Source organism: Eutrema salsugineum, unplaced genomic scaffold (genome assembly GCF_000478725.1).
Source record: "Eutrema salsugineum unplaced genomic scaffold, Eutsalg1_0 scaffold_21, whole genome shotgun sequence".
NCBI lineage: Eukaryota > Viridiplantae > Streptophyta > Magnoliopsida > Brassicales > Brassicaceae > Eutrema > Eutrema salsugineum.
The window spans coordinates 616315-628504 of NW_006256821.1; the positions used below are offsets into that span (position 1 = coordinate 616315).

Sequence of the window (12190 nt, forward strand, 5' to 3'; positions counted from 1 at the left end):
GCTTTGGGAGTCATTTGGAGCTTAAGAAGAGGAGCAAAGAAGAAGACGGTGAAGAAAACGGTCAAAAATGGTGAAAACCGCTTGGAGGAATTTCTCGGCCAAATCGCGTACCGGACGGACAGAAACCTCGGTCAAAATCCTTACCGATCGCTCATTACCGGCCAAAATCCTTACCGATCGTCCAACCTCGACCAAAAAGCTTACCGATCATTCAGCACCGACCAAAGTCCGTACCGATCGACCAAAGTCAGCCTGGGTCGAAGATCAGGCGTTAATACCGCGGGTCGAGTTTTGGCCGAGGCGAAAGAATTTTTACGACCAAAAAGCTCACCGCGGTACACAGCCCTCGGTCATTTTTCTTACCGCGGGAAGCTTTTCTCGACCAAAATCTGTCCTTGTCTGCGCAATTCAAAGATCAGAAATCCGGGGAACCTTCCGGTCCGAATCAGTTGGCGGGGTCTTCAGCAAAGTTGGAGATAATAAAACAAAGATCCCAGAACAGTTAGAATCATCCAATTCGGACCAGTAGGGAGAAAGATACAGCTTCCGGAAGATACATCAACATTACGCGCATCCGAGAACTGAACGGCGAAGTACAAAGGTCACGGCAGACGGAGCCTTTCCGGACCAAATCAGCTTACCCGGTCTTCATCAAAGTTTGAGATCTGTGAAAGACCTTTTCAGAACAGTAGGGATCGCTCAACTCGGACGAGTGGTTTGAAAGATAAAGTCTCCGGAGTTCACATCGGTCCGAACAGCTTATTTTCCGGTGATTTCGATGCGGTTCAAAGATGTGAAGTCCAGGAAGACTTCCACTACCCAAGCTCCGACGGTTTCTTCACCAAAGTTCGAGTTTATTGAGTCACCTTGACTATGAAACTGGTCTCAGAGCATTCGGAGTCGTGGGTCGAAAGTTACTGCCGCCGGAAGGCGACATGGTCGATACGGGCCCAAATATGTTGCGATACGCGCTAAGTGTTTCTTCAGGGCTCGGCATCATTACCTCGACATCGGCCAAGTCAAGGCTCATATTTTTGAAGTATCCTGAGCTAGGCCTCGTACAGATACCTCGGCACGTTGGGATCAAGGCATGCACACGTAAGAAAGGAGCTGGAAACGACTAAGTGTTGAACATGCACCTCGGTATAGCGACCTCGGCGTGCATGCCGGACCCTGTTCTCCCGAACCCCTCGACGTCCAAGCGCCTCAGCATTTTATCCCGAGGTCCATTGTCACAAGTCTAGAATCAAGAACAAAGCTGCTCAAAAACACACACGTGAAGATGGATCAAAGACTAGGGTTCATGCATGTTCTTGACGTGTTCTTCATGAGATCTTCATTTGGATCTGGACTCACGTGCGCTCCTCGACATGAAGACCTCGGCTTCACTCTCCGACACACCGTGGCACTCACCCATCAGCCCAAGAACGCGGTTCAGTACCCGGTTTGTTCCGGGCTGACCCGCGACACTTTACCTTTGCTATATATACATTTTGAGACTAAAAACCTAAGGATCTGATCTCTTATCTGTTTTTAGCTTTAAGAACTTGCCTCTTTGGTAAAACTTGATGATTCTAATTTGATATCTCGTTTTTGCATCAGAAATCTTGTTCTTTCTTTATTTTCTTTTGTCATCTATCATTAAACTCCTCATCATGACTAGCTACACGTCTTGCAAAAGACTTAATGAGCTCGTTATGATTAGTGAGTAGTCGTTTAAGCGGCTTTAGATGAGTAGATTAGGGTGCTTTCAAGGTAGATTAGTGGGTTTAGGTGTCTAGTCTTGCATGTTTCATTCCTTAACCGACGAGATCTCTAGGCTGGATCCAAGCACATCACTTGAGGTTCAGATCTGAGACATATCTTGCATCAAAAGTGTTTGTAGAAATGTCTGAACCACTCGGTTATGGGTTTAAGAGTCTTTCATCGCGAGAGTGATAGTTTGTTCTCTTAAATGACATTTTTGAACTGACTCTTATTGCTGATTGATTCGATGCTTCTCAAAAGACATTTTTGGTATGAAGGAGAATCAGTTTAGATGCTTAATACTTTCATGAGAAGATTAACATGCCTTGAGTTCAAAGTTAAATGAAACCGCTTGATGTTTTGATTCATTAACCAACTAGTTGAACTTGGAAGCACCCGAGTCAAGTATCTCGTCTAAAGTCCCTTGCTTTATTGCATATTATCATCATCTGAATCGTTTGGTTATTATTTGCATCCTGTCTCTGTTTAGATCTAATCATTTGCTTTACCTTTCATGCTTAGTCGTTTGTCACTTAGCTTAGTTCGAAACCTTCACCTTTTGTCTTGACTTAAATGAACAAACATCATAGTCTAGTGTCTCGTTGACTTGTCTGGATTGATACCTCTTTGTGCTACTTCGACAAAGGGGATTGATAGCCCTGAGACCTAAAATGTCTTATCTATCAATTGGCGCCGTTGCCAACTTGTCGGAGCATTAGTCTTTTGTTTGTTCTTGAGTTCAAGATTTTACCTTTCTTTGTTTTACTCACTTCTTTGCAAGTTCTTGTGTTGCTTTCAGGTGCATGAAAACCAGGTCTCGGAGCACAGAACCGCCTCTACCGTACGACGACAACATCAACCGGATTGAGAGGCGAGCTCGCGAGAGGGAACGGCATTTTGAACGACTTGGAATGGCAGAACAGCAAAGGATCGAGCAACAGGCTCACGAAGCCGAACACCAGGCTCATGCTAATCAGGCGCAGGCAGGCAGGAATGAACAACACGCTTATGTTAACCAACAACATGCTCAGAGGAACGAAAGGCTTGCTCAGCAAAACCAACAACAAGCTAATAGAAACGAGCAACAAGCCCACCATGTTCATCCGCCACCGCCACAAGCTCAGAGACAACCTCCTCCGGTCTTTGTTGGAGAGAACGACCGAGCTAATGCGCACCAATACCGAGCTGGGATTCAAGCTCCACCGGTTCAAAACAACAACTTTGAAGTTAAAGCTTCCCTACTCAACATGGTGCAGAACTCAAAGTTCCACGGTCTAGCCGGAGAAGACCCTCTTGAGCATCTAGATCAGTTTGATCGGGTTTGCGACCTAACTAAGATCAATGGTGTCTCGGAAGATAGCTTCAAGCTACGCTTGTTCCCATTCAGCCTCGGTGATAAAGCTCACCAGTGGGAAAAGAACCTCCCGAGGGGTTCTATACAAACCTGGGAGCAGTGTAAACTAGCGTTCTTATCAAAGTTCTTTTCCACATCACGCACGGCTAAGCTCAGAAACCAAATCTCAAGCTTCACACAGCACAACAACGAGAGCTTTAGCGAAGCTTGGGAACGGTTTAGAAACTATACTAACCAATGCCCACACCACGGCTTCTCAGAGGCATCCCTCTTGAGTACTTTATACCGAGGTGCACTCCCCAAGATCAGAAACCAACTCGATACAGCTTCAAATGGAAATTTTCTTGGGAAGGAGATCAATGCGGCAATGGAACTAGTCGAGAACCTAGCCATGTCTAATGATACTTATGGCGACGACTTTGATAGAGCAAACCGTACAGAGGGCTCTGGTGAAGAACAGCGTATGAAAAAGGATATCAGAGAGCTTCAGAGCAAGCTTGACAAAGTTCTGATGGCGACTCAAAAGCCAATACACTTTGTAGGCGAGTTTGATGAGCAAGGGCCAAGTTTTGATAATGTAAACGAAGATGGTCTAACTCAAGAGGAGCTGAACTACATAGGGAACCAGCAGAGGTATCAGCGGTTCAACAACTACAACAGTAACCCAAACCTCTCATACAGAAACCCAAATGTAGCTAACCCTCACGATCAAGTCTACCCTGCTCCGCAACAACAACAAAGCTACGCTCAAAAGGCTCCTTATCAGAATACCTTCCAGCCCAAGCAACAGTTTAGTGGGCAACAGCACGGCTACACTCAACAGAATCAAGCAGCTCAGGGTAACAACTTCACCAGCCAACCGCAGCATCACAAGTTTCCACCAGGGTTCAATCCGCAGCCGATGGGTAATCAGCGACAGCATCAGGGAACGGGTCAGAATCAGATGGGAAACGACGTCTGTGGGATATTACAGCAACTGTTACAGGGTCAACAGAGAGTTGAGAGCCAGCACGCGACAATGCAGCAAGATATCAGAGAGCTTAAGCAGAATCAAGCCTCTACATCATCCCGAGGCCCGGCTTTACCAGGTAAACCGGAGCCAAACCCCAAGGAGTATGTGAACGCCATTACATTGAGAAGTGGTAAAGAACTACAAGCTCCAACACCTAAGACTACGCTCATTGAGGCCAATGAGCAATCAGAGGGGGAGGCAGCCTTAGGTGATGCGTGTAAAGAAGCGGATTTTGAGAAAGAACCGATCAAGGACAAAGGAAAAGAGGTGGAAAAGACAACTGAGCCTGAAAAGCCATACGTTCCACCACCACCTTACCAACCCAAGATACCGTTCCCAGGGCGTTTCAAAAAGAAAATCTTAGACAAAGCCAAAGCGGTCTTTGAGAAAGACTTGGAGAACACGCAACTCACCTTACCCATTATAGATGCTTTCTTAGCTATACCACAGCTCGGGAAGTTTCTAAAAGATGCGATCCTCAACAAGACAAAGGAGCTCCAGGGTATGGTAATACTGAGCCATGAATGCAGCGCCATAATACAAAGGAGGTCTATACCAAGGAAGCTATCCGATCCGGGCAGCTTTACCTTACCGTGTGCTTTAGGTCACTTGAAGTTCTCAAACTGCTTGTGTGATCTAGGAGCTTCTGTGAGCTTAATGCCATACACGGTGGCGAAGAGATTGGGATACAAGAGTTACAGGCCGGCCAAGATCTCTCTTATACTAGCTGATAGATCGGTTCGCTTACCGGTGGGTTTGCTTGAGGATTTGCCTTTAAGGATCGGTGAGATAGAAATCCCCACGGACTTCATAGTTCTTGAGATGGACGAGGAACCATTGGACCCTATCATCTTGGGCCGACCGTTCCTAGCGACCGCAGGAGCCATTATAGATGTGAGAGGAGGAATGATTGAACTACACATCGGTTCCGAGCATATGAAGTTCAATGTGAAAGAGATGATGAAGAAACCGACTATTGGAGGTCAGGTTTTCTATGTGGAAGTGATGGAGGAGCTAGCTGATGAGCTCCTGGAAGAGTTGAACGCAGAGGATCCGTTACAAGTGGTCCTTACACGTGAACAAAGCGAGCACGGGTACTTGAACGAGGAAAGCGAGGTGTACAAGCAACTTTTGGACCAACCGAAGGAACTTGGAGCTGAGGCTAGGTTCTTGGAGCTCAGAAAGAGTGGCCTCGACATTTTAGACAGCGAGGGGTCCATGGAAACAGAGGAGACACCTCGGGATATCATGGCCGTGGCAACTCATATCGAGGACGATGGTAATCCGCGCGAGAACAAGGAAAAGGCCGAGGAAGCTGTTCCGGGCCAATGTAGCTTTGATACCGATTGGAATGAGGCAGACGCTCCCCCTGTTGAGCTCAAGCCTCTACCAACAGGGCTCAGGTATGCGTTCTTAGGCTTGAACTCCACTTTCCCTGTGATCATAAACGATAGTTTGCTTGAACATGAAGAACGTGCATTGCTTAATGAAATCAAGAAATTCAGGAGAGCAATAGGGTATTCCTTGGCCGACATAAGAGGAATCTCTCCTGATATATGCACTCACCGGATCCACCAGGAGGACCAAGCCATGTCCTCTATTGAGCACCAACGTCGCCTTAACCCGAACCTCAAAGAGGTGGTTAAGAAGGAGATACTAAAGCTCCTTGAGGCAGGGATCATATATCCAATCTCTGACTCTCGGTGGGTATCTCCTGTGCACGTTGTGCCCAAGAAAGGTGGTATCACGGTGGTAAAAAATGATAAGGATGAACTCATAGCCCAAAGAACTATAACCGGCCATCGCATGTGCATTGACTATAGGAAATTGAATTCTGCATCAAGAAAAGATCATTTCCCTTTACCATTCATTGATCAAATGCTTGAACGATTAGCCAATCATCCTTATTTCTGTTTTCTCGATGGATACTCTGGATTCTTCCAAATACCAATAGATCCAAGAGACCAAGAGAAAACGACATTCACTTGCCCTTATGGCACTTATGCTTATAGGAGAATGCCTTTCGGTTTGTGTAATGCACCGGCCACTTTTCAAAGATGCATGATGCACATTTTCTCTGATCTAATTGAAGAGAAAGTTGAGGTGTTTATGGATGATTTCTCCGTATACGGTTCCTCTTTCTCCGAATGTCTTGCTAATCTTTCTCAGGTTCTAAAGAGATGTGAGGAGCATAGGCTTGTATTGAACTGGGAGAAGTGTCATTTCATGGTACAAGAAGGCATTGTCTTGGGGCACAAGGTATCAGAGAAGGGAATTGAGGTGGACAAGGCCAAAATCGAGGTAATGGTGAACCTACAAGCTCCGAATTCTGTAAAAGGGATAAGAAGCTTTCTTGGGCACGCTGGGTTCTATAGGCGGTTCATTAAGGATTTCTCCAAGATAGCTAGGCCTTTAACTAAGCTATTGTGCAAAGAGGTGGAGTTTATCTTTGATGAAGAGTGTGAGGAAGCGTTTAAGAGGATCAAGGAGGCTTTGATCAGTGCACCAATTGTACAAGCTCCCGATTGGTCTTTACCTTTCGAAGTGATGACTGATGCATCTGACTATGCCGTGGGAGCTGTCTTGGGGCAGAAGAAAGATAAGAAACTCCATGTGATTTATTATGCCAGCCGCACCTTGGACTCAGCTCAAGAAAAGTATGCAACCACCGAGAAGGAAATGCTTGCCATTGTGTTTGCATTTGACAAATTCAGGAGTTATCTAGTGGGATCAAAGGTCACGGTCTACACTGATCACGCGGCCTTGAGGTACTTGATGTCTAAGAAAGACGCTAAGCCGAGGCTTTTGAGATGGGTCCTATTGCTCCAAGAATTCGACATGGAAATACTTGACAAGAAGGGCATTGAAAACGGGGCCGCAGATCATCTCTCAAGGCTGAGGATTGAAGAAAAGGTCCCCATAGACGATGCTTTACCTGAGGAACATCTCATGCTGGTACGGTCTTACTTAGAGGTGGAAGAGGCCAACACGATCAAGGAAAGAAGCCTCCCATGGTTCGCGGATCTTGTGAACTACCTATCTTGCGGTTTAGAGCCACCGGATCTTGATGCCTATCAGAGGAAAAAGTTCTTTAGAGATGTGATGAGATATCATTGGGATGAGCCGTATCTTTACGTGCTTAACAAGGACCATCTCTATAGGCGATGCTTGGCCGAAGAAGAGATCCATCCGGTGCTACAAGAATGCCACGGTTCAGCGTACGGTGGTCACTTAGGTGCATTCAAGACGGTTGCCAAGATTTTGCAAAGCGGCTTCTGGTGGCCGACTATGTTCAAGGACGCTCAAGATGTGGTATCGAGATGCGAGGCTTGTCAAAGGCACGGTAACATATCCAAGAGGAATGAGATGCCCCAAAACCCAATCCTTGAGGTCGAGGTCTTCGACTGTTGGGGCATTGACTTCATGGGTCCCTTTGTGAGTTCATACGGAAATCAGTACATCCTTGTCGCGGTGGACTATGTGAGTAAGTGGGTCGAGGCTGTTGCATCCCCAACCAACGATTCAAAAGTGGTGGTAAAGCTTTTCAAAAGTATCATTTTCCCACGGTTTGGAGTTCCAAGAGTAGTAATCAGTGATGGGGGAAGCCACTTTATCAATAAGACTCTTGAGAGTCTTTTAAGGAAGCATGGGGTAAGGCACAAGGTGGCCACACCTTATCATCCGCAGACTAGTGGTCAAGTGGAGGTCTCTAACCGACAGATAAAGGCTATTTTAGAAAGAACCGTGAGCTCATCTAGGAAGGATTGGAGCAAGAAACTTGATGATGCTTTGTGGGCTTACAGAACCGCGTACAAGACCCCCATTGGAACCTCACCGTTTAACTTGCTCTATGGGAAAAGCTGTCATCTACCGGTTGAGTTGGAATACAAAGCATTGTGGGCAGTGAAACTTCTGAACTTTGACATCAAGACTGCACAAGAGAAGAGGGTTTTACAGCTTCATGAGCTTGAGGAAATCAGGTTAGATGCTTTTGAGAGCTCTAAGATCTACAAGGAAAGGACCAAGGCGCTTCATGACAAGAAGATACACAAGAGAGAGTTCAAAAAAGGAGACCAAGTTCTGCTGTTTAACTCGAAACTCAAGCTATTCCCTGGGAAGTTGAGATCCAGATGGTCCGGTCCATTCGAAATTCTTGAAGTAAGGCCTTATGGAGCGGTTGTTTTGAAAGGAAAAGATGGACAAGGCTTTGTAGTAAACGGTCAGAGGGTAAAACACTACCTGGCATCAGAAACAAGAGAGGGAGCTACCTCAGTTCCTCTTCTTGAACCAGAATCATCCTGAAAAGGTATGGAAAGTCAAACTTAGTGACGATAAACAAAGTGCTCTTGGGAGACACCCCAAGCTTATCCTTGTAAATATTTCGTTTTTCATCTTCTTTTTCTTTTTACTTGAAGCTTTTTGAAGGGTTTGTTAAGTGTTTCAGGAGTTAGATGGTGAATCTTGATGATGAGAATAAGAAAAAGCTCGAAAATGACACGGCCTGATGAATTAAGTCCTAGAGTGTACGTAGCCTCGGTATCGACCCTTGGTATATACATACCGCGGTCACCTTTTACCGAGTAATAGCTTGAGAACCTCAGCTAAACTCCTCGACTTAATTTCACCATGGCCGTGCTTAAGAAGTTATGTGGTGAGATGACTAAGTGTGGGGGAGGCCCACGGTGTAAACACCTCGCTATGATTATACCGAGGGGCAAAGTTCACTTCAAACGGTCTAAAACCTCGATCGAGGCCGCGACCAGTTTACACCAAGGCAGGACCGTTTAAACCCCCAGCACCAAGTGTTCTCTGTTAAAAACAAGTGACCTCGACATGACACCCTCGTGGTGGAGCATACCGAGGTGCCCAGTTTCAAGAATGATCAAAAACATAAACACTTGGGACACTTGAGTCAAAGAAGAAGGTTTGCACGGACTAAGGAAAAGATTTGAAGGCTGCGGGGAAATTCTTGTTAAACTGAGCATAGCCCACTCGGCTTAGTGCCCTCGGGGTAGAACAAGTCGAGGCCGCTCAAGAGAACACGAGAAAAACCACTCTAGTCCGTACGGCTCACGTCATTCCAAAGTCGCGCCATTTGGAAGCCTTTGCGCGGTAATTTGAATTTAAACGCCCGGTCAAAGCTGTTTCGGCACGGGTCAACGGTCGCAGCTGGAGGAGAAGGTCAAGCAGCTGACACGGCCATCTTCTCCGGACATGAACTCGGGGACCTCAACCGCACCAGTTACACAGGAGGAGGTTCGGGAAAGCTCAAACGCAAGGAACCCGGAGTTTCCACCAGGCAAAGAGGATTGGATCAACCCTGCCTTGGCATTCTTACCTGAACCCTCGGATAGCAGCCCGCCACGTCAGTCCACACCCTCCTGCTCAACATCAAATCCCTCGTACTACTTGGGATCAGACCTCTCCGACTAAGGTATCGACTTCAAACCCTGTACATATGCATCTTGTGTATATCATTCTGCATTCGTTTAGTTCGTCTTTTTACTTCTCTCACACGCTTCTATAACACACGGGACTGTGTTGTTTAAGTGTGGGGGAGGAGCTTTGTGTTTTCTGATCTTGTTTTCTCTGTTCTTATTTGACTTTTGCATTCTTGAGTCTCATTTAGTTAATGACTTTTGCATCATTAACATCCTAGTTGCATCTCGCATTCTAAGATCGAGTCTAGTTGCATCATTTAGGACTGCATCAATGCAAGGAGCAATGATAGATTTTTTCCTAGAAAGTAAATCACTTGAGAACTTGAACTAAATATGCTTGTGAAACTCATTCTGTGCTTGTAAAGCTTGAAACGATTTGAATCTGTGAAGCAGGTCTAAATTACACTCAACTCTAGTTAAGTGATAACCCTGAACTTGAATTGTAAATATCTTTTGATGCATTGCTTGAATTGGCTTGTGGATACCGATATACATACTTGAGCTAGAATCATTGTTTTTACCACCCTCTTTTCCTTTGCTCAAGTAGCTGAATCCGCATCATGGATCAGTTCCCTCACCTTGAACCCAACTTTCTTTTCGAGCCAATGTTTGTGTGTGAATTGTAAGGCCACCTTGGACTGAACTTAGCAGAAAGTGTTAGGTTTAGAGCGACAAGGGCATGTCTCATTGAGTGCTACGTTCCAACATCAAGGAACTGAGAGTATTGGCAAGAAATAAGTGTGGGGGAAAAGATCTATTGGTGAGTGGAAAAAGGTGAGCTGAGAGAAAAAGAGAGAATGGAGATAGCTAGGGGAATGAAAGAAAAAGAATCGAGTCTTGAATTTGAAAAGAAGAGCTCTGTTGTTCTAAAAAGAAAAGTATAGTCTTTGAAATGAAAAGAAGCCAAAAAGGCTCAAGTGTTCTAAAAAGAAAAGAAAAGAGCTGTTTGAATAAGTAAACACCAAAGGCTTGAAAATCAAAACAAAAGTGAGTCCCCTAGTGAAAAAGAAAGCGATTGAGAGAGTGAGGATCTTGAGAGGGTGAGCAAGTAAGAAAAGCTTTGAGTGGAGTGTGGGGGGGTGATGAGTCTTGCCCTTGTATGCATCGGTTGCTTTTTACCTTTAGCATTCTACCAAAGTTTGGTCGTTCATTGAGTGATCCCATTGTTGCATTACACCCGCTTGAATATTGATGAGATCATTTTTATCTCATGACCTTACCCTAGCCAAGCCAGCCTATTTGAACATTGCATCATTTGATTCACCGGTTACGAGCTTAATGAATGTGAAAGAGTTGAATGTGATAATGACTTGTGGAGATTCTGTGCTTTAATTGTAGAATATCTGAGTATGGCTTTACATTGCATATTTGAGCATGAATCCGAGTTCTCCTTGTGATCACTTCTTTCTAAAAAGGAAATATGAGCTCCATCTGCATTACAACCTCTTTCTCTCATTTGTTCTCTTCGCTTGAGGACAAGCAAAGGACAAGTGTGGGGGAGTTGATATGTCTATATTTTACATCATTTAGAGTGCATTTTAGAGTCCTCATCATGTGTTTTCCCATGTAAATTGAGTCTTTAGGCATGAAAATAGGATTTAGGGCTTGCATTAGGTCCCAAAGAGTTTTGCATGTTTTGAGGTCTTTATCAGGTGCTTTGGGAGTCATTTGGAGCTTAAGAAGAGGAGCAGAGAAGAAGACGGTGAAGAAAACGGTCAAAAATGGTGAAAACCGCTTGGAGGAATTTCTCGGCCAAATCGCGTACCGGACGGACAGAAACCTCGGTCAAAATCCTTACCGATCGCTCATTACCGGCCAAAATCCTTACCGATCGTCCAACCTCGACCAAAAAGCTTACCGATCGTTCAGCACCGACCAAAGTCCGTACCGATCGACCAAAGTCAGCCTGGGTCGAAGATCAGGCGTTAATACCGCGGGTCGAGTTTTGGCCGAGGCGAAAGAATTTTTACGACCAAAAAGCTCACCGCGGTACACAGCCCTCGGTCATTTTTCTTACCGCGGGAAGCTTTTCTCGACCAAAATCTGTCCTTGTCTGCGCAATTCAAAGATCAGAAATCCGGGGAACCTTCCGGTCCGAATCAGTTGGCGGGGTCTTCAGCAAAGTTGGAGATAATAAAACAAAGATCCCAGAACAGTTAGAATCATCCAATTCGGACCAGTAGGGAGAAAGATACAGCTTCCGGAAGATACATCAACATTACGCGCATCCGAGAACTGAACGGCGAAGTACAAAGGTCACGGCGGACGGAGCCTTTCCGGACCAAATCAGCTTACCCGGTCTTCATCAAAGTTTGAGATCTGTGAAAGACCTTTTAAGAACAGTAGGGATCGCTCAACTCGGACGAGTGGTTTGAAAGATAAAGTCTCCGGAGTTCACATCGGTCCGAACAGCTTATTTTCCGGTGATTTCGATGCGGTTCAAAGATGTGAAGTCCAGGAAGACTTCCACTACCCAAGCTCCGACGGTTTCTTCACCAAAGTTCGAGTTTATTGAGTCACCTTGACTATGAAACTGGTCTCAGAGCATTCGGAGTCGTGGGTCGAAAATTACTGCCGCCGGAAGGCGACATGGTCGATACGGGCCCAAATATGTTGCGATACGCGCTAAGTGTTTCT

General features: G+C 45.5%; 1 non-coding gene across 1 annotated transcript; it reads right to left on the minus strand.

Annotated features, from left to right (window-relative positions):
- Positions 1 to 3248: 3248 nt before the first annotated feature.
- On the minus strand, positions 3249 to 3355 carry LOC112086263. Its single transcript, XR_002899385.1, has one exon. It is a non-coding gene; the product is annotated as a small nucleolar RNA R71 (small nucleolar RNA).
- Positions 3356 to 12190: the final 8835 nt, after the last annotated feature.